Source organism: Mus musculus, chromosome 14, assembly GCF_000001635.26.
Source record: "Mus musculus strain C57BL/6J chromosome 14, GRCm38.p6 C57BL/6J".
Classification (NCBI taxonomy): Eukaryota; Metazoa; Chordata; class Mammalia; order Rodentia; family Muridae; genus Mus; species Mus musculus.
Window position 1 is genome coordinate 117,980,361 of NC_000080.6, and position 10,856 is coordinate 117,991,216.

Below are 10,856 nucleotides of genomic sequence, written 5' to 3' on the forward strand. Positions count from 1 at the left end.
GCACCCACACTTTGGTCTTCCTTCTTCTTGAGCTTCATGTGGTCTGTGAATTGTATCTTGGGTATTCCGAGCTTTTGGGCTAATATCCACTTATCCGTGAGTGCATACCATGTGTGCTATTTTGTGCCTGGGTTACCTCACTCATGATGATATTTTCTAATTCGATCCATTTGCCTAAGAATTTCATGAAGTCATCACTTTTAATAACTGAGTAGTACTCCATGGTGTAAATGTACCACATTTTCTGCATCCATTCCTCTGTTGAGGGACATCAGGGTTCTTTCCAGCTTCTGACTATTATAGGACATTGAATTTCTTAAGAGGTAAGGAAGAAAAGCACTCAATCCCTCTACTTCTGTTTCTTCTTGGAAAACCCATGGAGTATCTTAGAATTCATGTCACTGCTACACAAACAAGGTCAGGGAAAAAATTAAGATTGCCTGTCAAAGGACTGCTTCCAAGTACTTGGAATACATGTTGGGTCACATATTAGACACATGGCAAAGCCAGGAGAAATTAGAAGCTTCCTTCCTAGCCTGCCAAGGGAGCCTGGGCTCTTGTGCATCCTGAAGCCCTAGGCAGAGAGAAAGGAGAAGTTTTCCCAAGAACACTCTGGAGTAAAGAGAAATAAAGAAAGCTTATATACTGGGTTCGAGGACGCAGAACAACAACCACCTTAAGCAAACTTGTCTCTTCAGAGCACCCGCAGGATGTTCTGGAGGTTATTTTAAGAAACTTTTAATTGACTTGGACCTTAAATGGCCTTTCTTTCCAGAAATATGTGACAGTCCGTTATCATGTGCTGGCTACAGTTACAGGGACAAGAGCAGAGACAGCGTAGGTTTGGCTCCTAGGCATCTTACGTGTTACCTGGAGTCAGGCAGATGTAGCTAGCATGAACTTGAAGGTTTCAAAAAGTGTGATGGGGGGGGGGAGCTGATACTGAAATCTAATTGTTTCTTGATTGTGTCAATAAAAACAGAAGAAGCCAATTGCTGGGCGAAGAGGAAAAGGTGGGATTTCAGGGTCCTAGGAGGAAGAGAAGGGGACTCAGGAGGATTGGGAAATTCAGACCAGGCTGTGGAGCAGATGGGAAGCCGCAGACATGTAGGTCTCTCGGGGCACCTGTAGTATGTAGCCTCCGGCACCGGCGGAGACCAAGAACGGAAAAGACTACTGTTAGATTAGGATAGGAACTTCTTGGCCCAGTCATTGAGTTATCTGGCCAGATTTAAAATATTGGAAGACTCTAGTGTTCTCCCTCCTTGGGGCTAAAAGGGACAGCTGGTTGCATGCGAACAGCAGCTCTCCGCGTTTTCAGGAAGGGTGGTTGTTGGCAACCAGAGGAACCGACAGCCTTCCGGGGAAAGCGCCAGCACCAACTGGCGGGGCCAAGTGAGGAGATGGCATGGCAGAGACTGTTGCTGGAGCAAGGCGTGTTTATAAAATTAGACGCTACAGTGTGAGATGACATGACAAGACTTAAATGGGAAATGGAACTTGGGAGAGAACTCTTCTTGGATGAGTGGTCCTAATGAGCCTGCCCCGGTGCTGTGTGAGCTCCTACTCAAGGGAGCAAAGGAACAGCTGTGAGCAGATCTAGGGGTGTAGATGACTCTGACAAGAGATTAGCTACACACCAGTCCCCAAAAGACTATCCAGGAACAACCCAGTTAAGCTTCATAGCCAAGCCTTAGCGCCTGATAAGCCAGGGCCCAGACAGATCCTAGCCCTACACATCAGCCCTGAGAGCAGAGAGCAGCACTCACTAACATGGCAAAGCAAGCACCAGAAAAATGTGCAGAGATCTTGAGGAACTTCACTATTAGGGGCTCTCTAGCATATAAGAATAATATGCTCATTCTTGTACTAAATAAAATGAGATATATGTGTCCAGTCAGACAACGGATATCCTGATAGGAGACCAGGTTTATTAAAACTGGGCAGAAAAAGAGATGTACACAAGAATAATTTTAGTTTCTGACAATCTCTGTGGAACTTCCCATGAGCACTCAGGATCAGCAGCAAGTGTGCAGCAAATAAACAGAAAGCACAGATTTTACTTACACACTGGAGACCTTTGATTCTGAAATGCAGTGTCTTTCAACGGCCTTCTGTCTTAATTTTTCTCCTTAATTAAAATCCTAAATAAATAAACTGCTGACTCAGAGTGCTGGCTTGCCTTTGAACTTGTAAGCACTCTGAATCAAAGCGCGATGCTTGGACAAGTTCTACGTGAAGCCCGCCTTGCCTGTCAATTTGGCCTAGACACCACATTCAGAAAAAGCGAATTACTTAAAAGAGTCTCGTCCATCCCAAGACCTCTGCCTCCTTCTCAGGCTTACCTGTGCTTTATTTAACTGATCTAAAGATCAACCTGACTCCACATATAAATGTAAGCAATTGAGCGGTCTAGTCCCCCAGAAAACCGGCACAGCACCTCTGCTGACCACTGTACAAGCCTCCTGTAGAGTACCATGACACCGAAACCTTGTGCGTCCAAGTCCTAAAGCTGGTGGCCGTGTCTATCTTGAAGTTCTCTCTTTAGACATTCAGAAAGGTGACTGTCAAGTTATAGACATTCCTATCTACAAAACCAGACTGGTCTCTTTCTTCACAGCATGCCCCATAGTAGTAAAAAGCCGTTCATGCCAAAGGGAATTTTGAATTAATTTTCTTGTCATGGTCATCGACACGTGTCTCTGACGTAGGCAGGGGTTCCTGTCTTGGCTGTACGGAGCGAAGAACCTGTGCAATGGAACCTTGACCTTCTCACCAGGCTTTGGTTGTCTGCCTTCATTTCTATTTCTCTCCCTCTCCCTGGGGCACTCAAACCCCAAGGACTGGAGTAGAAGCCTCTCTGGTTCCTATGAACCTCTCCCTGAGGAGGAACTGACCCAGCCATTCAGCAACAAGGTCCCAGTCGCCGGTTCTGAAGCTGAGGCTGCAGAAAGACATGAGAGTTTTCTGACTCATCTCCAGTTATGAATTCCCCAGTACGCTGCTCCCGTGTGTAAAAAAAAAAAATGAGGTGTCTCATATTATGGGTAAGCAAAGGATTCTTTGCAAAGACATTATTAAAAGCTTGTTAGTAATGGAGGAATAACCTGAATGCTTTTTATTTGTTTGCTTGAACCATGGCATATAAATTAGCATTTGGAAACTATGTTAATAGAGCCAAAGAGAAGCTTGGCACTTGTACATGTGTTTGTTTTTAAGCGTGAAGCTCTTTTTTGTTTGTTTGTTTAAAGGAAATATATAGACCAGGCTATCTGTATTTGAGCAGAAAGCTTGAGTCAGGAGAGATGGGTAAACAAAAAAAAGGCTTTTTCCAAAAAACCAATGGCAGCCACTTTCCCACACCTGAAAGTTTACTTCCCCGGGGACAAGCACTGTCTTGCTGTGTCTTACAAGCTGGGAAGGTTCAACCCCGGATGCCACAGGAAGAGGTAAAAGGAAAAGATGAGTTGAAGTCTACCCTCCATCCTGGGCATTATCTCTCCAAAGAAAGACAACCTCAGAGAAATAAATGAATAAAACATACTCACAAAGAAGCACGGATACATTGGGTGAGTGTTTCTATCTACTCACAAAGTCTAAAGCCAGTGTGTCCTGGGCCTTCCCAGACAGGTCCCTGCTTCTGTCCCTGTATAAGGACTGACAGGTGTCCTTTACTGTCCATGCTATGTTTAGCTTAAATGATAAATTATAAGCTCATCTCAAGGCTTAATCAAGCTCCTTTGCAAGATCAAGTTATACTGACAGATGTCGTCTCACAGTTTTTCCAGATATTTTCCCAGTTGAAACACATTGGGTAACATGAGTCAAAACTGACTCCTGAGTTCACACACACATACACCCTGCCTGTTTGTTGCATTGAAAACATTTGGAATTAGAATCAGGAATCCAAAGCCAACTCTGGCATCATCAAGCACACTATCAATTGCTGACCCACAAATGCTTGCAACCAAGCCTGAACCTGTTTTCATGCTCAAATGGACTGCACTTAGGGCCTGGCCCTGGGGACTGGCCTTTCTGCATCAAGGCAATTTTGCCCGGTACATCAGTGAACAAAGCTTCCTGCTACTGGTGCTCTCCCACACTTGTGTTTTGATTCCATTTGCTGCTGTAGGGAGAGATAATTTGAGCCCCATTTTTTTCTATTTGCCAATCTTAGCAACATCAAACCAACTATGGGCATTTTCTTCCTTCCTTCCTCCCTTCCTTCCTTCCTCCCTTCCTTCCTTCCTTCCTTCCTTCCTTCCTTCCTTCCTTCCTTCCTTCCTTCCCTCCCTCCCTCCCTCCTTCCTTCCTTCCTTCCTTCCCTCCCTCCCTCCCTCCTTCCTTCCTTTCTTCCTTCCTTCTTTCCTTCCTTTCTTCCTTCCTTCCTTCCTTCCTTCCTTCCTTCCTTCCTTCCTTCCTTCCTTCCTTCGTTCCTCCTTCCCTTTCTTATTTTAAGTCACACTCAGGATCGACCTGTGTTTCTGACTTGGCCATATGTACCATTGTTCTCCTGTGTCCAGGCATGGCATCCATGACACATGGGATTTGCATCAGATGGTGACAGTCATTTCCTGAGCATTGCTGTGACCTCCCAACTTCCCTCCTTTCCCCTTCAAAGATGTACACAAAATGCAAGGAAATTATAGGTGCTGCATTTTTCAGCTGAGGCCACAACTAGGGAAATGCATTTTACCACTGTGTCCATTTGGTTACCATTTCTAAAAAGCTACTCGCAACATTTCCCATGGAATCCCTACATTGCAATAACAAAGCCCTTGTGGTGTTTCTCTTACCACCTGAAGTGATGTGTCCATGAGAGAGCAAAATGTGGCATGAAGAATACCACCTGCTGATACCCAGCATATAAAATCACCATTTAATTAAGGCATCCGGCCCTCCATAGGATGCTTGGGGCATCCCTCTGTAAGATCACCAGTCCTGAAGATTGTCTTAGTTGGACACAAATCTGTACATCTGTGTGGTCTACAGAACAGAGATAGAAATTTCTTCCAGAGTTTTCGGTATTAAGTAAGATATGAGATGGAAATTCACCACAGATATACTTAATTGTTCAGAACCCTGCATTTGGACATTAGTTTAGGAAGATATATAATTCACTGAGATATGCTCCCTCTCATCAAAGAGGAAATCATAGCACCTGCTTATATATATAAGCAACACTGGAAGATAGTAGTGACACTTAAGAACAGTGCTAAGTGCTTCCCATATGTTAGTCAATTCATCTAAAAATACAACAGTTACCAGGTACAAGGGTGTCCATCTATAATCCCAGAACATAGGTAGCAGAGGCAGGAGGATCTCCTTGAGTTTGAAGTAACAATATGATGGCTTGGTTGTCAAATTGACAGCTGGAATTGACTAAAACCCAAGTTGCTGGGCATACCTGTGAGGGATTTTTTTTATCTTAATTAAATCATTTGAAATGGGGGGACATACATTTAATCCAGATCACCCGAGATGTAAAGATATACCTTTAATCTAGATCTTTTGAGGTGCGAAGATCCACCTTTGATGGGCCACACCTTCTTCTTCTATCAGCCTGTATAAAGGACACGGAAGAAGGAAGCTCTGTCTCTCGCTTTGCCTGCTTGATCTTGATGGCAAGTCTATTCATTCATTGTCATTAGAGCCTGAGACCAACTATGACATTCAACCTCATTGACTAAGCAACTACATTATTAATTGGTAGACAGCCATTGTTGTACCTGGACCTCCACACACACACATACACATGCACACACTCACTCTTGTACCACATACGTATGTATGTATGCATGTATGTATGTATGTATGTATGTATAAATATTCATAGAATATATATTCATTCTGTAAATTCTCTTTCTCTTGAGAACTCTGACTATTACACCTGGCCTACATAGTAAGTCCAGGCTAACAAGTGATGCATAGTGAGATCTTATCTCAGTCAATCAATCAATCTATAAGTGTAAAAATGGAATAGTGTTAAAAAAACGGGGGTAGGAGTAGCTATGATTGTTCTAAATAGACAAGAAATCTAACTCACAGATAAGCTAAATGTGTGGCCCAAGTCCCTAAAAAACTAAGAGCTGACATCCGTAAGATGATTGGTAGATCTGGAAGCTGATACTCTTCCCTGCAGAGGTGCATTCTCTGAATGGAAGCAGAGAGTGTGCTCTCTGCCTGCTCAGAGCAAGCATAAAGGACGGAGAGATAACGGTCTCCCTTGAAGGCTCTGCTGCAGATGAGGTAGACAAATGCTTTAGCACTCCCAGAGGTTTCTGTGCATGTCCTGAGGTCTGAGGACACTACCTTGCTCAGGGAGTCGCGCAGAGCCACATCCGTTGGTATATAAACTTCTTTGGGGTATGGAGGTAAGGTTTCAACCTCCATTCCCCATGCTCAATGAGACACACAGAGCACCCCACTGACTAGTGAGGCTCCATCCCGTCGTTACAATCTTGAGGATACCTAGAAATACCACAGTGGCATTGTGTTGGCTGCATTATAGGGTTCTCATGACATGTCCTCTATTTATCATCCCAAGGGACTGCACTCCATGTTCAACATGTCAGGAGCAATACCACCCTTCCTGCTGAAGTCCCGGTACCACCAGGCTATTCCTGCCCAGTGCTGTGGGACTGTTGGACTGGGAAGACCGGAAAGAAAGACAGAGAGAGAGTAGCACTCTGATGTCTGGTAACAAAGACAAGGGGATCCCTGACGTGCCCCACACCCTCTAGGGCTATAAGCATGTGTTTTCTTTCCACATCCCCCTGAGACTTCATTAACCCAGGGTGGCAATCTCCTAAGCCAAGGTCATTAAGGTAAGTGCCATGGCTCCCCATAGGGCTCCTTTGGGCTGCTATGTTGGTGCGCTTCTTTAGCTCATGATATCCCTGGCCAGATAGTAGAGACAGTGCTCAGAGCTCACCGAGTTGTTAGACTGGACTGTGTTGTTCTCATCCACAGGGGCTGGAGTGAGACTGTGAGATGCTGCACTTTGCATTGGCTTTAATTCTTTGTGTGCTTCTTGCTGAGCGGGGCTTCCCCACAAATATTGAAGACAGCTGCCTGATGACTCTCTATTAGCACTGGCTCACGTCAGTAGTTATGCATCTTCCAAAAGTACTTAATAAATACTTCTGAGTTTGCTTTACAACGATGGCGGTCCCACCAGACGTGATAGTGTATTGTTAGACAACGACAGTCTTAAAAAGCTTTCAATGTAACGTTCAAAAGGTAATCCTTTATTAGGTTGCCTAGCAAGATGCCCTGTGACTGCTTAAAACACAGGAGAGGTGTGAGTTCACCCAAAGAACATGTTACCAGATGGTGACAGTAATTACCCCATCCCCAAACCTGGAGTGTATTTATCCCTCTCCCTTCACCTACAAAGATGACAACACAATGTCTGGCTTCCTGAGGGGAGCAGGTCATTTCTGTCTTCCTGCTGGTACGGATATCTTAATGAACAGGTGCTTCTTATTAATAAGTGTAAGACCAGAATATTTCAGTCTTGCTAGCCTCCACTGCCTGATATGATCATAAAGGATAAACATGCATTTTATTCTGTAGTAACTCTTGGGAGCCAGAGAAACAGTTGCCCCAGGGTTCATCGCTGGGACTTCTTGACTTTTGCTAAGTCATCAGTTATTAAATTCTTTTCGACTCCTGCTAAAGCTGCCAGGAAATATCCAGAATCTCTAAAAGAGCCACCTCCTAGTCCTGAAATCATTGGGAAAACTCCTGAGCAGCTGTTAAATATCGTTTCCCTCCTAATCTGCTCGAAACTAAAAGGACGAAAATGCTGCTGGAACTTTTCGTAATTAAGTGGTAAGATATGCTAAAGAGGTATTCGACGTCACCGTAGAGGCAAGGCTAGAAAATGGAGATAAATTAAGCACTCCTAAGTATGTCCTAAGACCTCTCTTGAGCTCCCCTAAGTCCTAGGACAGCTCATGTTCCTTTAGATGGAGTTAGATGGCGTGTGCAGTAATCTTAACCGCTAATTCATGTGTGTGTTGTTCTGTGGACGTGAGCGTGCATAGAGGTAATGATGCTGGAAAAGGGGGCCTGGTGGGGGAGGAAGTGGGCACCGTGATCTGAAAGGGGAAAGGGGAAGGCTGGGAGCAGGAGGGTATAGGACAGAGTGACAAAAACAGCAGCAAGGAAAAAGAATCAACAAAAGTAACGAATTATGAAAAGGCATGAGGGAAACTGTCGTTTGTCACGTGACTGAAACACAGCAAAAGAGCCTGGGAGTGGTCACGTGACTGAAACCCAGCAATAGGGCCTGGGAGTGGTCACGTGGCTGAAACACAGCAATAGGGCCTGGGAGTGGTCATGTGACTGAAACACAGCACTAGAGCCTGGAGTGAGGATGCCTGCGTCAATCCCTTAAACTGACTTCTGGTCTACATGTTAGCAAGGACAAGAGCTGAGCAGATTAGCATCTTCGTTCAACCACGCCAACGAGTCACAACCCAGACCCACTTCTTTCTACCTCATTTAACTCCAATTTGGAGTCAGCACTAAAATGAGTTCTAGAACTGTCTCTCACACTGTTGCGTCCTCCCCATCTCCTTGAAATCTGTTTTTAGGCCTTAGTTATTGTCACTGTGTCAAAGGGCCTGATGACCATTGGGACTGTCTGAATAATGGAACATATCCTATCATGCAAATGGCTTCATGCTCCCCCACTAACACTAACCTTGGTTCCTCCCTTCCTAGTGTCAGTCCCACTGACAGGAGATCAGGGCACACCATGCCAAACCATACCTGAACACTGCTAGCCAAGAAAGTCCACATGTAAGCGGGACTCTCGCGCCTCCTATTTCTAATGAATGTCTGGCCTTCGTTTCTTCGTTATAGACACGGCATGAATTTCCTTTGCAAAAGTGTCTGCTCTGCCTTCTGAGAAACAGCATTCTCATCTGTACAGTCTTACAGAACAACAAGCCTTCGTAGCTTACATCCTAAGACCCGTCTCACAACTTACTTAAGAGCCCAACCTTCTTCCTTTGCTCCCTCACCCTCAGGAGAGTGTCCAAGGTCTCCCTGAGTGCACACTCTGCCTGTGTAACTTCACTCTCTCTTCTTCCACTATAACTTGCCCTTTATCAATTTAATTTGCAAGTCCTAGTGACTAAACTTAAAAAAATAAAGAGGAGTTTCCTCCTTCACATACACTGATGAGGATTCTCTGAGGTAGGTTTGAGCTGTGCCGTCCATTCACATAATACTTCCCCCTCCCCCTCCCCCTCCCCCTCCCCCTCCCCTTTCCCCCTTTCCTCTTTCCCCTCCTTCTTCCTTCCCCCTTTCCTCCTTCCTCCTTCCCCCTTTCCCCCTTCCCTCTTCTTCACATCTAACATCCAGTTTGTAACCTTGTCTTCATCCATTCATAGTTTTTATTGGGGATGTTGCCATCTGACAAGCCAGCAAAATACTCACAGCATAATTCTGAATTACTGTTCATTGTCCATAAATGCAAAGAAATCTGTAGTGTGTTCTACAGAGAAAATATTCTTCAGTGCTCATGGACAATATATGTACATTTATATACCCATAATAAACTTTGTACCTTTCTTCTATTCTCTCTCTTTCTCTCTCTTCTGCCCTCTCTCCTCTCTGTTTCTCTCAACAATTCAAAATTGATTTTTATTGTGCCATTTAGTGATATTTAAGAAAGCATGCAAGTAAATAAAATATCGGGATGAATTTAGTTATCATGTAGTGCCAGCATCACATGAAAATACAACTGCATTTAATTAATGAGAGGGTTGTTGGGATTACTCAGTATGGATCCCACAGCTTGTCCATGCACACATATCCTGTTCTTGCCAGAACCGTGTAGCAAAGCTCAGCACAGGCTAGATGGTTCTCATGTCATCCTACCTTCAGCTTGAGGAAGGACAAATTGAAAGGAAAAGAAGCCACAGGTTTCTCTTTTGCTCTTTCTTGCGATGCCATCATTTTTAGTGGAAGTTACTGACTAATGGGGAAGTGATCAGACGGAGAGGGGACCCTGTGGCTTGCCTGGTGATTCGTTGTGTTTATGATACTGCCGCTGTCATCCTACATTGCAAGTTCTCAGTCAAGTGGAAGCGTGGCCCAAGAGCCTCGGCCCTGGAGCATCAGCTGCTCTGTTGTCGCAGTGGGTAGGAGGAGCCTCACTCCCAACCTCCAGATCACACACTCCCACACATCATTATATTGTCATGTGTGCATGGGCACTACCAGTACCACACAAGGAAAGACAGACATGCATATTCTGTAGATAGCCTTTCTTCATAGGTTATATTGTCCCATAAGACTTTGTATTCAAAACATAAGTTTAAGAAAATAATTTCTTATTACCAAGAATTTCAAGATGATGATGGCAACGCAATAAAGCAAGTTCATGCAGCAGGTAGAGACTTAGACTAACAACTCCTGTTACTAGAGAAAAATGCTTGAGGTCCAAAAAAGGGAGGCGGGTTCATTTAACTCTGCTGAGGCTCACCTCTAAAGCCAGGTCTCTGGGGTGGTGGAGCAGTGGGCTGAGCATGTCTGTTTATAGCTTGAAGCAGAGAACCGTGAGAGGCGGTGCAGCTATACTTCCACAGTCTCCTTGAAGGATGTGTACGAAATCACCTACAGACCTTTCACTTAGCACCCCTAAAGGTCCTTCCACTTTCTAAATGCATCTATAGCCCAAGGACTTCTAGGGGACATTAACCCTATGTGAACCACAGCACAACCACGTAGGTCATACATCTGTGAATCTAACCCAGACCCCCAGGCCCAGCTAAGCTGTAAACCTGCAATCCATGTGTGGCTTCTAGTGTTACTTATAGAAGATACTCACTAATCTT